Genomic DNA, 22,596 nt, shown 5'->3' with positions numbered 1-22,596 from the left:
AATAACCATTCATCGATGCATTTGTACTTCTCCGTTTTGCCCCCTCCGCAATGATATTCTTGGAAATTAAGTCATGTAAATACATGCTGTAATGTTGGACTCTGTGTTGAATGCGGTCTTGTGAATTTGCATATTGAACAGGTGTAATTATGATTAACACCAGGTTTACTTGATCGTCCGTTCAGTGCATTCCGACAATTGTCTAGCTTACACTAGCAATCACAATGCCTTTTCATTCTACTACAATAGTATCTGACATGTCAAAGCCCGCTTGAAATGTGTCTAGAAAGTCCAGGCAAATAGAAAAGTTTATAGCTCTTTGTTGAGGGAGGCACGCTTCGGCCTCAAGTTTTGTTCCTTGACAGGTTAGACTAACCTGTATGGATACTTTGGGTTCCTTTACTGTTTCCGGGACCAATATTGACAACTTTCCAACATAGGAGCAGTTTGGATCATCGCAAAATACCGAGTCTTTGTCTGTCGACTTAAAAACTTTCAACATCACTACAGGTTTGTCGCGGTTTATCGCGACATACTTCTTTGGAGTTGATTTAATCCCGACGGGCTCGATGGCAAAGCTCCGTCCATTTATTGATATATGATCCCGAAAGGTTCCCGAGACTAGTAAAATGTTATCGACAACCCTTCTGCAAAGCATCGGGGCTGTAGTGGACGGTAGCTATAATTAGATCACACACAATATACGATGTAGGTTTTCGAAGGAGGAAATAACATAAAAAGTACCTATACTAAATTCAAACTACTAAATTGCATACTGTAACGTTGTTTTACAAGTACATAAACTTATTTTAAAATCAATCAAACACGTATTTTGCGAAGATATTATTTTTAAACACAACGATGCAAAACTGAATTCCCAACCTTGTCAACAGTCCTGATGTAACATCAGTTTAAGTTATGTTACTCAGATACAGTTAAGAATAAATATCGAGTACTTACGGTATGTGAAATATTTGCTGACGTATAGTAATGATTTTAAAACATAAGAACAATAATTAAATATGATCAATCGATATGGAACTCTACAAACAATGATTTAAATAAGATAAGCTAACAAGATTGAGCACAGCATATGGATTGCGCATTATCTTACATTTTAAAACTTTATAATTAAGCGATTTATAAATAAATTATAACATTTAATACAGACTTTTTGAAGGTGAATGAATCTAACTCAAATACTTTTTATGTTAAGTATAAAACTAAAATCCATGTTCTATACGCCTAATTCTTAATATTTCAAGACACATAGCTAGCTATCTATGCAAGGCGTAGCCACACACAGCTTCTCACACCGCGTGACACTTGCTGATAACCGTATTGATATATGAGTGACACAAGATGCCGTGCTTTATAATGCAATATTTAACTCAATCAAAGGGTCATAACTCTACACAAACTGGAGACTGTCACAAGCAATACCCCTGGCATACTGTTAAATATGCTGGCAAACATTTCTCTAATGACGTTGACTATCATACCATCGGAGATATGCGCGGCGGTGGTGTTAGTAGTTTATACTCCGGGTCCCGGCGTAAGCACGTTGAAGGGTCCCAGAGTGACAGTTCAACCACCGCACACCTTTCCTGGGAGGTTCACCAGTACTAAGTGCCTTCACCTCTGCAAGGAAGGACACCTTCTGTACTTGCCAGGTGCAGTGGTACAGTGCGAAGGTCGTAGAAAGGATTTCATAATCAATCACAACAGAAGCGACCTGTTCCGTCCGGGAATCGAACTCTGGTTGTCCGATTCACAGTCCAACGCTCTACCGATTGAGCTATATATGCCTAAGGCTCACAAATGGCCATAACTCTGCACTTAGGGAGTCGCTCGTCAAAAGATGGCATGCTCTATAGGCCTTCTTAATACTTCAAGGGCCATGACACTGCGCTTATTTAGCGCAGCAACACTGCAATACTACAAATAGTTGAACCATTTATGTCATGAAAGTGCGCAAGAAGTAAAAAAATAAGTTCACATGTATCTAGCATTTACTTTATAGTCCACTCAGTGTGTTAATTATCATTAGCACTAGATAACCAGTGATAAACTGCATCCATTTAAGATGTATACTGAAGTCATTAGATTAAGGAAGTGCGCCCCCCCCCCCCTCCATGCTTCATATTCTGCAAACGTTATATGTATTTTTAGAGGATAAAAACAACACAAAAGTAATTAAAAAGTAAAAGTAAAACATTTCATTTGTTAATATATGAAATATGCACATATCTTTTCTTTTTATTAAGAATTGAACATTATTTTTCTGTTTATTGATGTATGAAGTGTCGGAAAAATTACACCTAATAATTTGAATAAACACGTTGTTCATAAATGCAGAAAAAAACTTACACAAAAAACAAGAGACAAATACGTAGCATAGGCATAAATGGGGTATCTATAAAAAAATCGTTCGTATATATTTTCTTAATTGCACATACAAAGTCTTGAATTATTAAAAAGTCGAGTTTTCACTTTCTGATTATAAGAATATATGCGCATTATAATGATTATAAATGTAGCAAAATTGATTCAACAACCAGCTTGATTGCCTGCGTGATATGTATTTCATTGAAAATTTTGACAACAACAGGTTGTTGTTGTTTTTTAATTTAGGTATATTTTTCCACAATGGAAGTAGCTATGACATAACTCTGACGTCATTCCTTAGTTTAGACAGACATTAACAATCCAATCATTCATACGACGAATAAGTATATATTGAGTCTTTATGATACCATGGCTAGCCTACACATTTGCCGTCTGTAGATGGCGTTGCATGAACTTAACAGTCCGTGATAGGACGAGGTCAGCACACTCTTTGTTGTAATTGGTCGGGTGTTCCGGGTGAGTAAATCCATAGCCAGCAGCATACATGTAGAACTCAAAGCCTAGCTTTTTGTCCATGGCAGCCTGTAGGATAGAAAACCCCACATATTAACATGTATATGTAGTTATTCGTTAGGGGATACAAAATTCCCTCAAAACTAGAGGAAGGATCTTAAGTAAACATCATCATCATCATCATCATCATCATCATCGTCGTCATCGTCGTCATCAACATCATCATCATCATATCATCATCATCATCATCATCATCATCATCATTATCATCATCATCATCATCATCATCATCATCATCATCATCATCATCATCATCATCATCATCATCATCATCATCATCATCATCATCATCATCATCGTCATCATCATCATGGTCGTCGTCATCATCATCATCATCATCATCATCATCATCATCATCATCATCATCATCATCATCATCATCATCATCATCATCATCATCATCATCGTCGTCGTCATCAGCAACATCAACATCATTCATTATTCATCATCATCATCACCCCCATGCAGAAGCCTGTCACGACCACCTGGAATAAATATATGAGTTCAAAACACATATGTGTTTCAGTTCAAATATTCAAAATAATTCTATGCAATGGAAGGTCACAACGATATATTTATAATACAGTACATATCTGTATGATACATGCGTTGGTAAGATAAGACACCTTCATGCACCAGTCAGTTGTTACCTTCCAGGTGCCCCCGCAGTGCCGAATGTATGCGATGCATTTGTTTTCGCGCCGAAAATAGCGGGGAATGGGCCTAAACAGGGTGTCTCCGGGGTGCGGGAGACATTTGGCGAGAATTTTACCAGAAGTTCGTTCTCGCAGGACGGGGATTTTACCAGAGATTGGCTTGACCGAAAGTCAAAGTCCCCGCTATTCCCCGGATCTGTGGGGGCGTGGTTACAATTAATTGACTGGTGCACTATCCATAACACCTCATATTTGAATCACTAACTTGGTAAATTGAAACATTACTAGAAGTTGACTTTAAAATCCTATTGCTTGATTATCTGCTAACGACAGGGCTTTATAATTATGTGAGTGTTTCATTAAATTTGAAATGCGCCTTTCTGCATCCTTTGCCTATAAGAAAGCAGGTGGCAGCTCGGATGTCCTCAACGGCTCCAGGCCAATCCAGCACGCTAATCAGGTGACCGGCCTCTTCATGGTCCTTTGCAATCTTCCCTCGATATAGATCGGGAACCAGAGTAGCGAATCCGCCCATTTCCGCCAACTCACGACATGTCCTAACTATTTGGTCGTTCATACCCCACCATTCCTGAAAAAGCAGTATATGCTATTATTGAATTCGGAACTATCAAATTGTTATACATGTATGTATTAAAGATGCAATCTAAATACCAAATATGATGTACCACAGTTATAACAATTGTTTAAATTTACGACAACGAATGAGTAAATATCGAAAACAATGGTGCTTATGAAGGATTCCGTGTTTAATTTGAAAGAAAGGTGCAGAAAACACGGTATTTCTACCAAATAACACGATAGTTGATCACTGTATATATTTTAGGACTCACCAGTCATTTAATAGTTGTGCGTTATCAACTATTATATACTCGGTAACAATCTTGTTATCAGTAATAAGAATACAACCTAAATTTTAAGCCAATGAAATTGCAAAAAGGCAATCATTAAATACTAGACAGCTGAATTCAGAATTTCACCTTTTGCGGGTGTTTAAAGGTCCGCCTTATGCCATTTATCCGATACACACACCAATCCAGTGATATATTGCGTCATGCTACGTCGGAAGGCAATATTCTGCTTCGAATGAAGACTTTAAACAAAGATAACTTCACTATTTCTTCACCCTTTAAAGTGAAACACAGTGCAATCTACGCCGCTTACAGAGCCCCGCTTTCGGTCTTTTACCAGAGTTTGATTGAGAGTTAAGTTTCTTAAAACACGCCGACAAACATTTTCACAATACGGCCGTCTGACGGAGCACTGTCAAAACACTATTTAGAAAACAGGTGTGTCGAAGTGTTTGATTAAACTAATCACCTTATGAAACTTCGGTAATAAAACGAAGGCGGGGCTCTTTCAGCGCCATAGACTGCCTTTTTTTTAAAATGGTGTAGTAAAAGAAAAGTTATCTTTGAATTAAGTCATTATTTCAAGCAAAAATGTTGCCTTCCGACGTGGCATACATGACGTATTTTATCACGTGGTATACACACACTGACACTCCATGCGTCGGATTTTGCGTTATCAATGTATCAGCGAATGGGGTTTTACTCTAAGTCAGTTAAATAACCTGAAAAAAATTCTTAATGAATAGGAAGGGCTCGTTCGCTACGCCCAATCCGCCCATTCTTATTCATTAAGAATTTACTTCATGTCATATAACTACTTGATACTTTCCATAAATGCATAATTTAGTAAGAAGTAAAAGTATCATCAGTGAAAATTTATGTTTGTTCTGTAAACATGTGAATGTATTGATTTTAAAAACGAGATTCACTTTAAATTAAGAACAATTCCAAAAACTTTGTTTATAAAATAACAGTATTGTTTAAACACTTATTTGAACCCAGACAGCTCACAGTCTGGATACGTGTCTCAGGAATCTGGGATTATTTTTTACATGAAAGCGATTTTTCGAATACGGTTGAAATAAAAACAAACATAAATAAAACAGGAGTATGAAAAGCTAATGGCATACAACGTTTCTTTTAGGAAAGGAGTTTCTGATCTTCATCATATAAATTTTCACACCTGTTTTGTACGCGCTGTTTGAACTGCTTATAAACGACAAAACATTCAAATATGAGGTTCACCTCCGTGATTTTGGAATTAAAATTGTTTAACTATTGCCATCATGTGAATTGTTATATATTGCCGATTTCATACCCTCAACAACATAGTTTTGACTTCGTTTTAGATGCTTTCGAATTTTTGTTTTAGCACAAGGAGTGGAAATAAATATTGATAGTCCGAAGGAAATTTACCGTGCAGTTATTGTGTTGAATCATTTTCTGCTGCTATTGATGCGAAAACAAAAAAAGCAATGATCATTATTGCCTCAATATTCCGGAAGTACCTGCAAAACGATAAGCCCCATGTGGCTGGTAGCCGGGTACCCATGAATCACGCCGGGTAACGTCCCTGCCGGGTGGGTGGAGGGAATCTTGACTGACGTCATCACTTGTTGCACGTGAGCGCGATCTTTGCGAAGGCGTCTGTATAATTGGGAAAAATAGATGTTTTGCTTTGTTATTTTAATTTTTAATAATACCAGTGTTAGCTTAGTGAGTGTTTACCACGGCCGTGCAGTTAATGTAAAGGTCAGATGTTTCTATTTTTGCCAACCGCCATAATACTCCGCAAAGAAAAGAAAGTAAAATGAATAAGTGGCAATGTTTTTGAGTTCAATCTTAAGCGTAAATGATTTTTTAAGAGTGAAATGAATTCGATCGCGAAACTTGGTCGTTTCGTCACATAATATTCGTGCCCGAATAAGTTGGACACCAATCGTACCAATATTTGAGGTATTTTCATACTCGTTTACTCTCGACATTTCAATCTGCCTCCTCAAGCAACATGGTTAAGAACAGTGTCAACTGGCAATCCGTTCCTCGAGTACTTCAAGTACTTTGATTGTATTCCTATAACTTGTGTAATATTACTTCTTTAAACAGTGTTTACACATTTCATTGAAGTTTTATGTCTAATAATGACGATACAATGATTTTTACTCAATAAAAATAAGTTTAAGCAAAATATTGTGCTTATTAAAATACGCTATGTAAGCCTTTAAATCGGGGCCAATAGGATTTTAATAAACAACTTGTCCTAAGATTAATAAAAAAGTGTCTAAAATCATAATTATCCATAATAATAAGGATGTATTGGTCTAATCGGAGCGAGCATCAACTTTAAAGAGATAATTATAAACACGGGATGAAAATTAAAAAAACACAAACATATTAACATCATATAAACCGCTAGGCGACCTTTTTGTATAAATACCTTCAGAAAATTGATAACGTAGATAATTGTTGAAATATTTTTGCTACTGACAAAGCCTCTAGTCGTTTTTAACTTTCATTTATCAACACTGAATATGTGTTTGCGTATCCCTATATGAATAGTGTAGGTATAGTCATCGTTATATGAATAGTGTAGGTATAGTCATCGCTATATGAATAGTGTAGGTATAGTCATCGCTATATGAATAGTGTAGATATAGTCATCGCTATATGAATAGTGTAGGTATAGTCATCGCTATATGAATAGTGTAGGTATAGTCATCGCTATATGAATAGTGTAGGTAGAGTCTTCCCTATATGAATAGTGTAGGTATAGTCATCGTTATATGAATAGTGTAGGTATAGTCATCGCTATATGAATAGTGTAGGTATAGTCATCCCTATATGAATAGTGTAGGTAGAGTCTTCCCTATATGAATAGTGTAGGTATAGTCATCGTTATATGAATAGTGTAGGTATAGTCATCGCTATATGAATAGTGTAGGTAGAGTCTTCCCTATATGAATAGTGTAGGTATAGTCATCGCTATATGAATAGTGTAGGTAGAGTCTTCCCTATATGAATAGTGTAGGTAGAGTCTTCCCTATATGAATAGTGTAGGTATAGTCATCGCTATATGAATAGTGTAGGTAGAGTCTTCCCTATATGAATAGTGTAGGTATAGTCATCGTTATATGAATAGTGTAGGTAGAGTCTTCCCTATATGAATAGTGTAGGTATAGTCATCGCTATATGAATAGTGTAGGTAGAGTCTTCCCTATATGAATAGTTTAGGTATAGTCATCGTTATATGAATAGTGTAGGTATAGTCATCGTTATATGAATAGTGTAGGTAGAGTCTTCCCTATATGAAAAGTGTAGGTATAGTCATCGCTATATGGATAGTGTAGGTATAGTCATCGCTATATGAATAGTGTAGGTATAGTCATCGCTATATGAATAGTGTAGGTATAGTCATCGCTATATGAAAAGTGTAGGTATAGTCATCGCTATATGAATAGTGTAGGTATAGTCATCGCTATATGAAAAGTGTAGGTATAGTCTTCCCTATATGAATAGTGTAGGTATAGTCATCGTTATATGAATAGTGTAGGTATAGTCTTCCCTATATGAATAGTGTAGGTATAGTCATCGTTATATGAATAGTGTAGGTAGAGTCTTCCCTATATGAAAAGTGTAGGTATAGTCATCGCTATATGAAAAGTGTAGGTATAGTCATCGTTATATGAAAAGTGTAGGTATAGTCATCGCTATATGAATAGTGTAGGTATAGTCATCCCTATATGAATAGTGTAGGTATAGTCATCGTTATATGAATAGTGTAGGTAGAGTCTTCCCTATATGAATAGTGTAGGTATAGTCATCGTTATATGAATAGTGTAGGTAGAGTCTTCCCTATATGAATAGTGTAGGTATAGTCATCGTTATATGAATAGTGTAGGTAGAGTCTTCCCTATATGAATAGTGTAGGTATAGTCATCGTTATATGAATAGTGTAGGTATAGTCATCGCTATATGAATAGTGTAGGTATAGTCATCGTTATATGAATAGTGTAGGTATAGTCTTCCCTATATGAATAGTGTAGGTATAGTCATCGTTATATGAATAGTGTAGGTAGAGTCCCTATATGAGAAGTGTAGGTAAAGTCATCGCTATATGAAAAGTGTAGGTATAGTCATCGCTATATGAAAAAGTGTAGGTATAGTCATCGTTATATGAATAGTGTAGGTATAGTCATCGCTATATGAATAGTGTAGGTAGAGTCATCGCTATATGAAAAGTGTAGGTATAGTCATCGCTATTGAATAGTGTAGGTATAGTCATCGCTATATGAATAGTGTAGGTATAGTCATCGTTATATGAATAGTGTAGGTAGAGTCTTCCCTATATGAATAGTGTAGGTATAGTCATCGTTATATGAATAGTGTAGGTATAGTCTTCCCTATATGAATAGTGTAGGTATAGTCATCGTTATATGAATAGTGTAGGTATAGTCTTCCCTATATGAATAGTGTAGGTATAGTCATCGCTATATGAATAGTGTAGGTATAGTCATCGTTATATGAATAGTGTAGGTATAGTCATCGTTATATGAATAGTGTAGGTAGAGTCTTCCCTATATGAATAGTGTAGGTATAGTCATCGTTATATGAATAGTGTAGGTAGAGTCTTCCCTATATGAATAGTGTAGGTATAGTCATCGCTATATGAATAGTGTAGGTATAGTCATCCCTATATGAATAGTGTAGGTATAGTCATCGCTATATGAAAAGTGTAGGTATAGTCTTCCCTATATGAATAGTGTAGGTATAGTCATCGCTATATGAATAGTGTAGGTATAGTCATCGCTATATGAATAGTGTAGGTAGAGTCATCGCTATATGAAAAGTGTAGGTATAGTCATCGCTATATGAATAGTGTAGGATAGTCTTCGCTATATGAAAGTGTAGGTATAGTCATCGCTATATGAAAAGTGTAGGTATAGTCGCTATATGAATAGTGTAGGTATAGTCATCGCTATATGAAAAGTGTAGGTATAGTCATCGCTATATGAATAGTGTAGGTATAGTCATCGCTATATGAAAAGTGTAGGTATAGTCATCGTTATATGAATAGTGTAGGTATAGTCATCGCTATATGAATAGTGTAGGTATAGTCATCGCTATATGAATAGTGTAGGTATAGTCATCGCTATATGAATAGTGTAGGTAGAGTCTTCCCTATATGAATAGTGTAGGTATAGTCATCGTTATATGAATAGTGTAGGTAGAGTCTTCCCTATATGAGAAGTGTAGGTATAGTCATCGCTATATGAAAGTGTAGGTAGAGTCTTCCCTATATGAAAAGTGTAGGTATAGTCATCGCTATATGAAAAGTGTAGGTATAGTCATCGCTATATGAATAGTGTAGGTATAGTCATCGTTATATGAATAGTGTAGGTATAGTCATCGTTATATGAATAGTGTAGTAGAGTCTTCCCTATATGAATAGTGTAGGTATAGTCATCGTTATATGAATAGTGTAGGTATAGTCTTCCTATATGAATAGTGTAGGTATAGTCATCGTTATATGAATAGTGTAGGTATAGTCTTCCTATATGAAAAGTGTAGGTATAGTCATCGTTATATGAAAAGTGTAGGTATAGTCATCGTTATATGAATAGTGTAGGTATAGTCATCGTTATATGAATAGTGTAGGTATAGTCATCGTTATATGAATAGTGTAGGTATAGTCTTCCCTATATGAATAGTGTAGGTATAGTCATCGTTATATGAATAGTGTAGGTAGAGTCTTCCCTATATGAAAAGTGTAGGTATAGTCATCGTTATATGAATAGTGTAGGTAGAGTCTTACCTATATGAGAGTGTAGGTATAGTCATCGTTATATGAATAGTGTAGGTAGAGTCTTCCCTATATGAAAAGTGTAGGTATAGTCATCGTTATATGAATAGTGTAGGTATAGTCATCGTTATATGAATAGTGTAGGTAGAGTCATCGCTATATGAAAAGTGTAGGTATAGTCATCGTTATATGAATAGTGTAGGTATAGTCATCGCTATATGAATAGTGTAGGTATAGTCTTCCCTATATGAAAGTGTAGGTATAGTCATCGTTATATGAATAGTGTAGGTAGAGTCTTCCCTATATGAATAGTGTAGGTATAGTCATCGTTATATGAATAGTGTAGGTAGAGTCTTCCCTATATGAATAGTGTAGGTAGAGTCTTCCCTATATGAAAAGTGTAGGTATAGTCATCGTTATATGAATAGTGTAGGTAGTCTTCCCTATATGAATAGTGTAGGTATAGTCATCGTTATATGAATAGTGTAGGTAGAGTCTTCCCTATATGAATAGTGTAGGTATAGTCATCGTTATATGAATAGTGTAGGTAGAGTCTTCCCTATATGAAAGTGTAGGTAGAGTCATCGTTATATGAATAGTGTAGGTATAGTCATCGTTATATGAATAGTGTAGGTAGAGTCTTCCCTATATGAAAAGTGTAGGTATAGTCATCGTTATATGAAAGTGTAGGTATAGTCATCGCTATATGAAGTGTAGGTATAGTCATCGTTATATGAATAGTGTAGGTATAGTCATCGTTATATGAATAGTGTAGGTATAGTCTTCCCTATATGAGAAGTGTAGGTATAGTCATCGTTATATGAATAGTGTAGGTAGAGTCTTCCCTATATGAATAGTTAGGTATAGTCATCGCTATATGAATAGTGTAGGTATAGTCATCGTTATATGAATAGTGTAGTAGAGTCTTCCCTATATGAAAGTGTAGGTATAGTCATCGTTATATGAATAGTGTAGGTATAGTCATCGTTATATGAATAGTGTAGGTATAGTCATCGTTATATGAATAGTGTAAGTAGAGTCTTCCCTATATGAATAGTGTAGGTATAGTCATCGTTATATGAATAGTGTAGTAGAGTCTTCCCTATATGAATAGTGTAGGTAGTCATCGTTATATGAATAGTGTAGGTATAGTCATCGTTATATGAATAGTGTAAGTAGAGTCTTCCCTATATGAATAGTGTAGGTATAGTCTTCCCTATATGAGAAGTGTAGGTATAGTCATCGTTATATGAAAAGTGTAGGTAGAGTCTTCCTATATGAATAGTTAGGTATAGTCATCGTTATATGAGAAGTGTAGGTATAGTCATCGTTATATGAATAGTGTAGGTAGAGTCTTCCCTATATGAATAGTGTAGGTATAGTCATCGTTATATGAATAGTGTAGGTAGAGTCTTCCTATATGAGAAGTGTAGGTATAGTCATCGCTATATGAATAGTGTAGGTAGAGTCTTCCCTATATGAAAGTGTAGGTATAGTCATCGTTATATGAAAAGTGTAGGTATAGTCATCGCTATATGAATAGTTAGGTATAGTCATCGTTATATGAATAGTGTAGGTATAGTCATCGTTATATGAATAGTGTAGTATAGTCTTCCCTATATGAATAGTGTAGGTATAGTCATCGTTATATGAATAGTGTAGGTATAGTCATCGTTATATGAATAGTGTAGGTATAGTCATCTATATGAATAGTGTAGTAGAGTCTTCGTTATATGAATAGTGTAGGTATAGTCATCCCTATATGAATAGTGTAGTATAGTCATCGTTATATGAATAGTGTAGGTATAGTCTTCTATATGAAAGTGTAGGTATAGTCATCGTTATATGAAAAGTGTAGGTATAGTCTTCCTATATGAATAGTGTAGGTATAGTCTTTTATATGAAAGTGTAGGTATAGTCTTCCTATATGAAAAGTGTAGGTATAGTCTCGTTATATGAAAGTGTAGGTATAGTCATCGCTATATGAATAGTGTAGGTATAGTTCGTTATATGAATAGTGTATAGTCTTCCCTATATGAGAAGTGTAGGTATAGTCATCGTTATATGAATAGTGTAGGTATAGTCTTCCCTATATGAGAAGTGTAGGTATAGTCATCGTTATATGAAAAGTGTAGGTATAGTCATCGCTATATGAATAGTGTAGGTAGAGTCTTCCCTATATGAAAAGTGTAGGTATAGTCATCGTTATATGAAAAGTGTAGGTATAGTCATCGCTATATGAATAGTGTAGGTATAGTCATCGTTATATGAATAGTGTAGGTATAGTCTTCTATATGAGAAGTGTAGGTATAGTCATCTATATGAATAGTGTAGGTATAGTCATCGCTATATGAATAGTGTAGGTATAGTCATCGTTATATGAATAGTGTAGGTATAGTCTTCCCTATATGAAAGTGTAGGTATAGTCATCGCTATATGAAAAGTGTAGGTATAGTCATCGCTATATGAATAGTGTAGGTATAGTCTTCGTTATATGAATAGTGTAGGTATAGTCTTCCCTATATGAGAAGTGTAGGTATAGTCATCGTTATATGAATAGTGTAGGTATAGTCTTCCCTATATGAGAAGTGTAGGTATAGTCATCGTTATATGAATAGTGTAGGTATAGTCATCGCTATATGAATAGTGTAGGTATAGTCATCGTTATATGAATAGTGTAGGTATAGTCTTCCCTATATGAAAAGTGTAGGTATAGTCATCGCTATATGAAAAGTGTAGGTATAGTCATCGCTATATGAATAGTGTAGGTATAGTCATCGCTATATGAATAGTGTAGGTATAGTCATCGTTATATGAATAGTGTAGGTATAGTCATCGCTATATGAATAGTGTAGGTATAGTCAAAACCCGATATGTCGAAGTCGTTTGGACCAAGGGTTATACTTTGAGATCACAAACATTCGATATAACCGAAATACAAAAATATCTAACAAGAAAAAATCTTTCGAAAACTGTTCGATATAACAAAATATCTAGATAATATCAAGTTCGACATAACGATTTTTGACTGTATCTGTATATCGTATCAGAATTATGATCATTACACGCCATTCTTAATCTTTTACATGATTGAATTCATCCTCATTAAATATGACCCTTGTATCTTCTTCAGCACCATCATGTTTCCAGCGCAAATCTCCGTTTAAGCATCATGGTTGAATTACACTCAACAAAACATAATAATATTAGGAAAAAAAAACCTGTAACATTTCACCTCAAATATGAACGCCCAATTTGTTGGTGTTTCAACCCGTAAGTACTGCAAATAAACCGTCAGTCAATATGGACAGGCAATTTGCGTTAAATAATTTGAATAGTAGTGTCATCCAATTGGTTCCAATATGATCTTAAACATTATATGCCAGTTGTGTATGTGTGCGTTTAATATATACCTCTCCGGCTTTTTGTGTATATCTATGTTGCAATGCATTTTGCATAGTAAACGGTTTAAAGTTTTACGAGACAAGTTAAATGTTAATAATTACTAAATCTTTGAAAAAAAATAGTATAAACATGTTTGATTGGATAACATATATTTTTGTCCAATGGGAAGGCAGCATACTTCAAATTTGCCAATCGATATTGTTTCAGTAAATCAGCAGTTAGTTTTAAGTTATTTAAATCAGGTAAACGGTATATATAAACAGTGGCTAGTCCACTTAGTGGGTAGTTTACACAATAGTATGTAGACCACTAAAACGTTAAAGGTTTCAAGTTTGTACACAAAACATAATAACTGCAACGCATCAATTCATATAGTTTTATAAGAACATATTTGCAACCTTAAACCATTACTTAAATTAAATTCAGTCAGTGAATTAAACGAGATTAACTGAAACTTAATTTAATATGTGGATAGACACGTTTGAATATTACTGAACGAAGAACAAATATAAAGCACTTGAAGATAATACAAAAGCACAAATATGATATGAAATCACACTGACGAAATGATAATAGGGCTGAATATCAACGTTGGCAAATATAAAATGTGCAAATCGATGAATGGTTAAAGGAATGTGCTTAAAACGGGAACATTTTGTTTTGGTGTGGTATTCAAAAATACATCTTAAGTTAATCTTATGGTCATACATCATTGACTTCATTTACTATATTGGTCAGTTATTAATAACAAGTAATCCGATTAACTACATCGTGCTTAGATCCAATCAAGACTAATATTGAATACCCGTTCTAGAACTCATTTCAAGATGATATCGTTTATAAATAGTCAGTTCAACATCGAATACAACAGCCAGTGAGATATATGCTAAAAACGTGCCACTTCAAACTTCTTTTGATAACCAAAATTAAATTATGTACATGTGTGAATAAAGTAAAATTATACATATACTCCTCAAAATAATTTAAGGACCACAAAATTAAAGGGCTATAATTTCATTAATTTAATTATTACAAACAAAACAATTTACATTATATGAAATACATGATATCTATAGTTTGTCACAATTGTAAAATAGTAAAATTACGTAATAGCGAATAACAATGATAAACACACTACTGAAATTTGAACGTTTGCATATCGGTGGGTGGGGGGCATTAAATTTTACAAACAGCAATGGTACATGTTGAAAGTCACACACCAAGTAAAGTTAATATCGCGTGTGACCACCTCTAGCGCCAATCACAGCCCTACACATGGAATTGAAGCTGCGAATCAGTTTCCTGATTGCAGGACGAGGAATTCTTGCCCACTCCTCAATGAGCGTTTGTGCTAGGTCCTCCCGGGTCTGTGGTTGAGCTGGCCGCCCACTGATCTGTCGTTGAAGTGTTTCCCATACATGCTCTTTTGGATTAAGATCAGGAGAGCGGGCAGGCCAGTCCATACGCTCTATTCCTTCGTGTTCAAGGTAGTCATTGACAACACGAGCCCGGTGCGGACGGGCGATATCGTCCATACGCACAAAGTCCTAGCCCCCACAGAACCAGCAAAAGGTCGCACAGATGCATTAAGGATCTCATCTCTGTAGCGAACACAGGTCAAGGAACCGTTTTGGATGACGTACAAGTCAGTAGAACCATCATAGGAGACCCCACACTAAACAAGTACTGACGGGCCACCGAACCTATCGTGTTCCTGGATGCAACAGTCCTTGAATCGCTCATTTTTCTGCCGCCACACACGTCTCCTGCCGTCATTGAAGGCAACACAAAACTTCGTCTTATCAGTAAACAGGACTGACCAGAGTCTAGCTAGTGGAATGTTATGGTGGTCTTGAGAAAAAGCCAACCTTAACCTCCTGTGGCCTGGTTTCAATGGAGGGCGGACAGCTGGCCTCCGAGCACGAATATTGGCAGCGTGAAGTCTGTTTCTTACAGTTTGTTCACAGATTCGAATCCCAGATGCCACACGGAAGTTTGCATTCAACGTTTTAGCGGATTCGAACCTCCCACGTTTAGCCATATCAACACTATAACGGCCATCACGATCTGTTGTTTTCCTCGGACGATCTCTTCCTGCTCGTTCAGCACAAGAGCCAGTATCCAGGTACCTCTGCCACACACGAATGACCACATTATGGCTAACGTTAAACTGACGTCCAACGTGACGTTTAGTCTGGCCGGCCAACAGCATTCCAACCATTCGTTCCATATCACCAAGCGGTAAATGTCTCCTTAGAGGCATAATTGCCGTATAATTACTGTTCAAGTCTAAAACTATCCAAACTTTACACAAAAATGTGTTTAATCAGTAACACTACAAAACCGACTGTTTTAAAGAATGGTAAGAATCACTCAATATCGCAGGGTGACCCAAACAAAATCAAAATCCCCAATTTACCCGTGCAGTTACGCACGATTAACTGTGTTCTACATGTACCCTATACATCCATGTATACTTGTACTTCAATGGATAAATTATCAATACGTGTACTGTTTTAAAATAATAGTGGTCCTTAAATTATGTGAAGTAGAAACATTAAACAGATAAAGAACAACAAAGTTTTCAAACAAAGTAATTCGCTTACCTTCTTAAATCTTTAATTCCACAGTAGCAGGTGTATAAGGTCCCTAGTTTAAGTTATCGTAAATAAACCTGATTTTGAAGGTCATTCAAAGGTGAATCTAAGGTGCATGTGAAATAATAAAGCACATTTATTATCTTAGTTAAATGTTAAAGGGACATAACTCAAATTTAAGTAATGTTTAAAGGTTGTTAGTATGCATTTAAAAACATAAATGGTTTGATTCAAAACAGTTACATAAACGTTTATATATTATATAAATATTGCATGGCTTCCAGGGTGACAGTACATATTGTCAACATTCGGGTAAATACTGTTACCCTCGGCTTCGCCTCGGGTAACAGTATTTCCCTCATGTTGACAATATGTACTGTCACACTGGAAGCCATGCAATATTTATTTTATTATACCGAACACAGTTACATTTATATATATTTATAAAAAAATCATCATAACATAACTTTCAAGTTTAATCATTTTTATTCTGTAATTGTTTCTGTAACAATAAATCTGAAAATGTAACAAAATACACAACATGTATTGTATTCCTCTGCAGAAACTGACACAAACTGTTTGTTTACACTAGCTGACATTATTCTGCAAATGTCCTTTGGAAATATTGCAAACACCGGAAGGTACCAGATTTACAACACATTTTAATACGCGCTTAATTACCACCTCAGACTTGTGAAACCCCACCACCCTATTTTTAGACGCGCGTGCTATGTGACAGTAATAATGTCAACCGGTCATAACGGTACTGTCAGTGTGACAGTAAGAAATTGCCCATGATGGGTATATGAGAAATTAACATGGGCAGGTCAAGTGAGGTATAATAATAGTACATACTAACAATCTTTAATCTGTTTAAGTGTACACATGTTCTTATGTAAAATACCTAAAAAATGTAATAGACTGTGTATATCTATCGCTATAAACGTCATAGTTAGTTGACATGTAGATGACATTAAGTAAGATATAAATGATGAAGAATGGGCGAAGTGAGTGTAGCGAAATGCACAAAGCACTTACCAACTTCATAGTTTAATGATAACAGGAATGATAAATAACCTTATTAACCATTACCTAAGACAAGAAACAACAACAATAATATTCTCGTATGCTGTTTTATTTTATAAAAAAACTATATGGTTGGAAGTTAACACATGACACACACTAAAACCAGAAAAGATGACAAGCATTTATGACACTAGTACTTACAACGATTATGTTTATTGTAAAATTGTAAACATTTACACAAATACATATAATAAGATGATAGTAAAATATTGAACAATAATAAAACCTTTTTCAAAACTATTGAGTATCGCAGGTGGTTCCGTTCTCATGACGTACTTAGCACGTTTTTCCGTCCGGCATGGCCTCTTACGTTTATCTTAACCCAATTGGAACACCTCGGCTACTATCCGACATATATGGTTATTCAGGCCTGAAGCTTGTCGGAGATGGCCGAGTTGTTACGATTTATCTCAACCCTCACATGACTGCAATGATTTTTAGCTCTGTAATTGGCGTCGGTTGGGATTGTGCCTTTTGCCAATTAGTATTTGTCAATCGGTATAAGAAAATCCAATTTCTATTTGTCTAATGTATTTTGTGTACCATGCAAATTTTTGCACACAAGCGCCTGGATTGTGTATCAGGTTCTTTATATTGTTCAAGACTGGCCCGGCTTCAAATACTTCATAAAATAAATCCACAGTTGTGCAACCGCGAAAGTGTTTCGGCATGAGTTAAAACCGGCAAAGTCCAAGGCCCAATGGTACGGAACATCGTATTTCCTTCTTTAAAAAATGCAGTTAAATAGCAAGCAAACGTAAAGCATACCACTTAATAGACATCTTTAAATTTCATCCAATAATTCAATAACATCGATTTTAAAATTTCAATTCACCGAATTCCCATGATATGTTAACATTTTTCCTGCTCACTACGTATGCACGTGTATGCACTTTAATATTGTTCGGTTTATTTTTTCAACTGGCGTGAATAAAGAACACCTAAAGCGTATTGTTTTTATATTCATATGCGTATAAATGTTCATGCACACATAACCATTCATCTAGATCAATGATTATATAATGGTAATTTAATATAATGTTCTTATAACTTTTAAAATAAAATCAATCTGCTAAATAACTCATCCAATAAAATGAAAGAACTTTAGTATTTGAAATCCAACTTAATGACTCCGAGCAGAATTGCCCTCAAACCCATGGCGAAATTGGAGTTTGATAACTAGGATCGCGTCCGGGTCCAAAGTCGGTGCTTCTTAAATAGTCCCAGTGTTTTGGGTGTGGGGACAGGTTCGTCCGGGGGCTAGACAGTCTATCCTAGCCAATTAAATTCGCTTTACGGTCAAATGATTATGTAAATAGATTTACTTGTTAAACACTTTGATCACGTTTTGAAAGATGCTAACCAAAACAGTATTAAACTTAATAAAGCGAAATCAGCAGTGACCTTATAGTGCCACACACGGACCAAAAACATAGCTATTCACACAATACCACTTGACAGCACTCGGGACAATTGGTAGATGAATGGATATTAAATGCTATGCTTTTGAACAGAGATAAAGAAATAAAAATAAAATAGATAATATTCAAATAAATAGCAATTGATAAGAATAACTATAAATGAATTTATACATAAAGATATTAAATTGATAGTAGTAAATTCATAATAAATACGTTGATAAAACAGTTGCAGAACCAACAGAAAAGTGTGGAGGCGGCATGATTTCGGAGAAAGTACATGATTATGAAGGATCAGAAAATGAAGCTGAGGCATATAATGATGATGATTTTGATGAGGAAGATAATGAGAATCTAGATACCAGCGTGAAGTCTGACGCAGCTGTTACGATTACGATGACGGTAGTCTGAAAATTTAAAGGTTGCTTATCTTTTCTTTTTCGTACATGTTGGTATATTTACACAGAACAGTCTTAAACGATATACATATAGACAATTAATTGCGGCATTTCGTAAATTGTTGAACTTGTAGGCAAGTAGGCAAGCATAGCCTCATTGGTTATTTCAAATGTGTCCTAATATTCTGTTTGCTTAAAATATTATTAGGATGTGGAAATATAATAAAAGGTTAAAACAGATAAATGTCATATTCATTTCTGTTATAAATATCTATATAAATTATATGGGGACATACAGTTGGGTAACCTTAAACTAATTTATTTCATTAGCTTGGCAACAGAGACTGTTGAGGCAACATTACTGGGGCTCATACTGAGAAAGTTTTATACAGAGGTAAGAAATTAGTCTAAAATGAGACCAACACATTGTTATCGCTTGGAACTGAGTGGTTAAAGACCTGGTTTAAACCGTGCCAATTTAGCATCATCATACAATAGGTCAATCAATAAAATGGACGGCCACGGATTTCTTAAATCCAACAATACACTTGACATCATTTGTAAGAAATCGGTTGGCATTGGCCGTACAACTTATCACACATCAATTAACCAGGGAGATTTACAGAAAATGGAAAACAATATTTTCAAACTTTAAATTAGACCCAGGAACTCTAGTAAACACATTTTGGTTTTTGCTTAGCTATTTCTTTGCAACTAGGGGTAGAGAGGGTTTCATGGAATTGACAAAAGAATCCTTCTCCATCTAAGTAGATGACATGAGGAAAGAGTATCTGATAGAGTCAATGTCAGGGGCTTCCGAAAAATGGCAAGGAGGGTACTCAAGTAAAGATTGAGACTATTCAGACATATGGGCTTATAGGATTAAATAGAGTGACTCTGAACTTTACACTATGGATGTATACTGTTAACTCTTGTCAAAACTATGCACTTCAAACTCAGCTTTGTTTAAAAAGCCTAAAAACGTTGGATGAAGTCAGGCAATTGGTTCTGGGACACCGTAATTGGAAAAGAAAAAAAAACTTGGTCATGTCTTCTTTATCCTAGCACTGTCATCTATCCTGGACATACACAAACCACTCTGTCTGGGCAACTGCCATATCTGTAATGTATCTGTTATCTGTCAAGCAGGGGTGGACATTCAACATATTTTTAAGATTACAAAGCACAAAAGGTAAGTATCACTGAAACATTACATCAGTGGCCAATCCTCTGATTAGAAAAGATTGTGCTCTGAGACTTTAGAGAAAGACCTCAGTGAAAATGTTTAGTCCCTAGTTGAATCAGAAAGCTCAATACCTTGCATATAAAAAGGTTTAAACCAAGCCTAAATTACATTCGGCCCAAAACACATTTCCATCAGTTGCAACCAAACATTTAACGTTACTGGTGGAACATGTCATTTTTAGTTTCATTATAAACATGACAAATTAATCATTGTGTGAAGAGATATAACTGGCGTTGTAAAACAGCAGAATTTACAAGACATGAAGCTTTAACCAGAACGTAAGCTCAAATTTGGGTTAAATTAGTCGTTGGCATTGGTCAATTTGGCAAATTAAATACCTTCTCTGTAGCTTTAACTTGATTTACTTTTAAATTTGTCTATATATTTGTCCATTAAAGTTACCATCGCAATTTTAGCAATACAGATAACTCCTAAAGAAACATATTTTTGATATGTAAGTTTTCAGTTTTTGCTGAATCCCGTTCCAACCCATTTCAGCATAAGCGTAGTCGTACGTTAACATAAACATTCAATAGGTCGAATCATTACGAAATATGTTCAGGCTAGTGGACATTTCAAAGTTTGCAATGTGTCATTATAGCATCGTTCTAGTTGAGTTTGGGATTGGTGACATTTTACCATATCATAATTATATCTGAATTATAATGGTTTAACAGTTACATTATCGCGTTTTATGACGTTGTTTTTATTTCAATAAATGTGTTTTGTTCTAAATTCAGTTTATTATATTTTTCTTTAGTGAAATTCCTACTAGCCCGGAAGTAAAAACTTCGTTGAAAACTTTTTGTGTTTGTAAAAGTTCTCAAATTTCCCTTTGTTTATGATTATATAGTGCTGAGTTTGTATTTAATTAGAATATGAAAATTCGAGCTAGTGCTTTAAAAACTAAACATCTACGACTGTAATACTTTACAAAGGCAACTTTATATTTTAATAAAACAAGTTTACTGTGGGTGGTAAAATGTCTGCTTAATGCAACATTTATTGTGGGGACGTTCTTGGGGACGTTTTGACAAGGTACTGGGTGTTGACCAAAATTGGGGACGTTTTGACCATAGGAAGTTTTCCACTGGGGACGTTATGACTGTAAAACCACAACCACAGTAAAACGCGTTTCATTCAAATATAATTACCTTTGTAAAGCTTGCAGTTGAAAACTTGTGTTATTTTTTGCCGTGACTAACAGTCAAATATGTATTAATGCGATGGATGGGAAGATTGGGGGAAGCGGCGTTAAAAACGCTGTAAAAAATAAAAATAAAAGGTGGGCAGGCGATGCTACAAGAAAATGTGTTTGTCCGTAAATTTGGCAGCCTAAAGTAAGCAGCCTGACAGACCGGCAATGTAAGATAAGCAATCTGACTGCCTGTAGCTAGCAGCATATCAAACTGACATACTAGCAGCCTGAAAGTAGCAGCCTTACAGTCTTTCAACCTGGGGTCATCAGCATGACAGCGTGAAACTAACAGCTTAAAATTAGCAGCATTGCAACGTAAAGTAAGCATTCATTCAACTTGAAGTTAGCAGCTCTACGGCTTGCAACCTTAAATTAGCAGTCTGGCAACTTAAAGTAAGCAGTCATGCGACCTGAAGTTAGCAGCATGACAGCGTGAAACTAGCAGCATGAAGTTAGCAGCATGACAAAGTGAAACTAGGAGCCTGAAGTAAGCAGCCTGGCAGCGTGAAACTAGCAGCCTGAAGTTAGCAGCATGACAGCGTGAAACTAGCAGCATAAAGTAAGCAGCATGACAGCGTAAAACTCGCAGCCTGAAGTTAACAGCCTGGCAATCTTGCAGAGTGAAGTTGGCAGCATCGAAGTGAGTAGCATGACAGCTTGACGACGTAAGGTTACCAGCCGCCAGTTAACAGCCCGGCAGCCTTGCAGTTTGAAGTTTAGCAGCCATGCGTCCTGAAGTTATAGGCATAACAGCCTGGCAGAGTGAATATTTCGAATAACATGTCTTTAACCGATACGCACGTTCGGGGTTTTGAAAATGGAATTTTTGAGTTGCATGTCTTTAAAATGAAGATAATGTCGTAAAAACAAATAAAGTGTATCCGGTGTATAAGACTAGGACTGGTTTGTGCGGTATCTGTCCCTCTGATTGTCATATATTACTAGCGCTAATTAAATTGTTATTTAATTTTGACTACTTCGCTAATATGTCCATTATATAG

This window comes from Mya arenaria, chromosome 9 (assembly GCF_026914265.1).
Source record: "Mya arenaria isolate MELC-2E11 chromosome 9, ASM2691426v1".
NCBI lineage: Eukaryota > Metazoa > Mollusca > Bivalvia > Myida > Myidae > Mya > Mya arenaria.
This window is presented reverse-complemented; position numbering follows the sequence as displayed.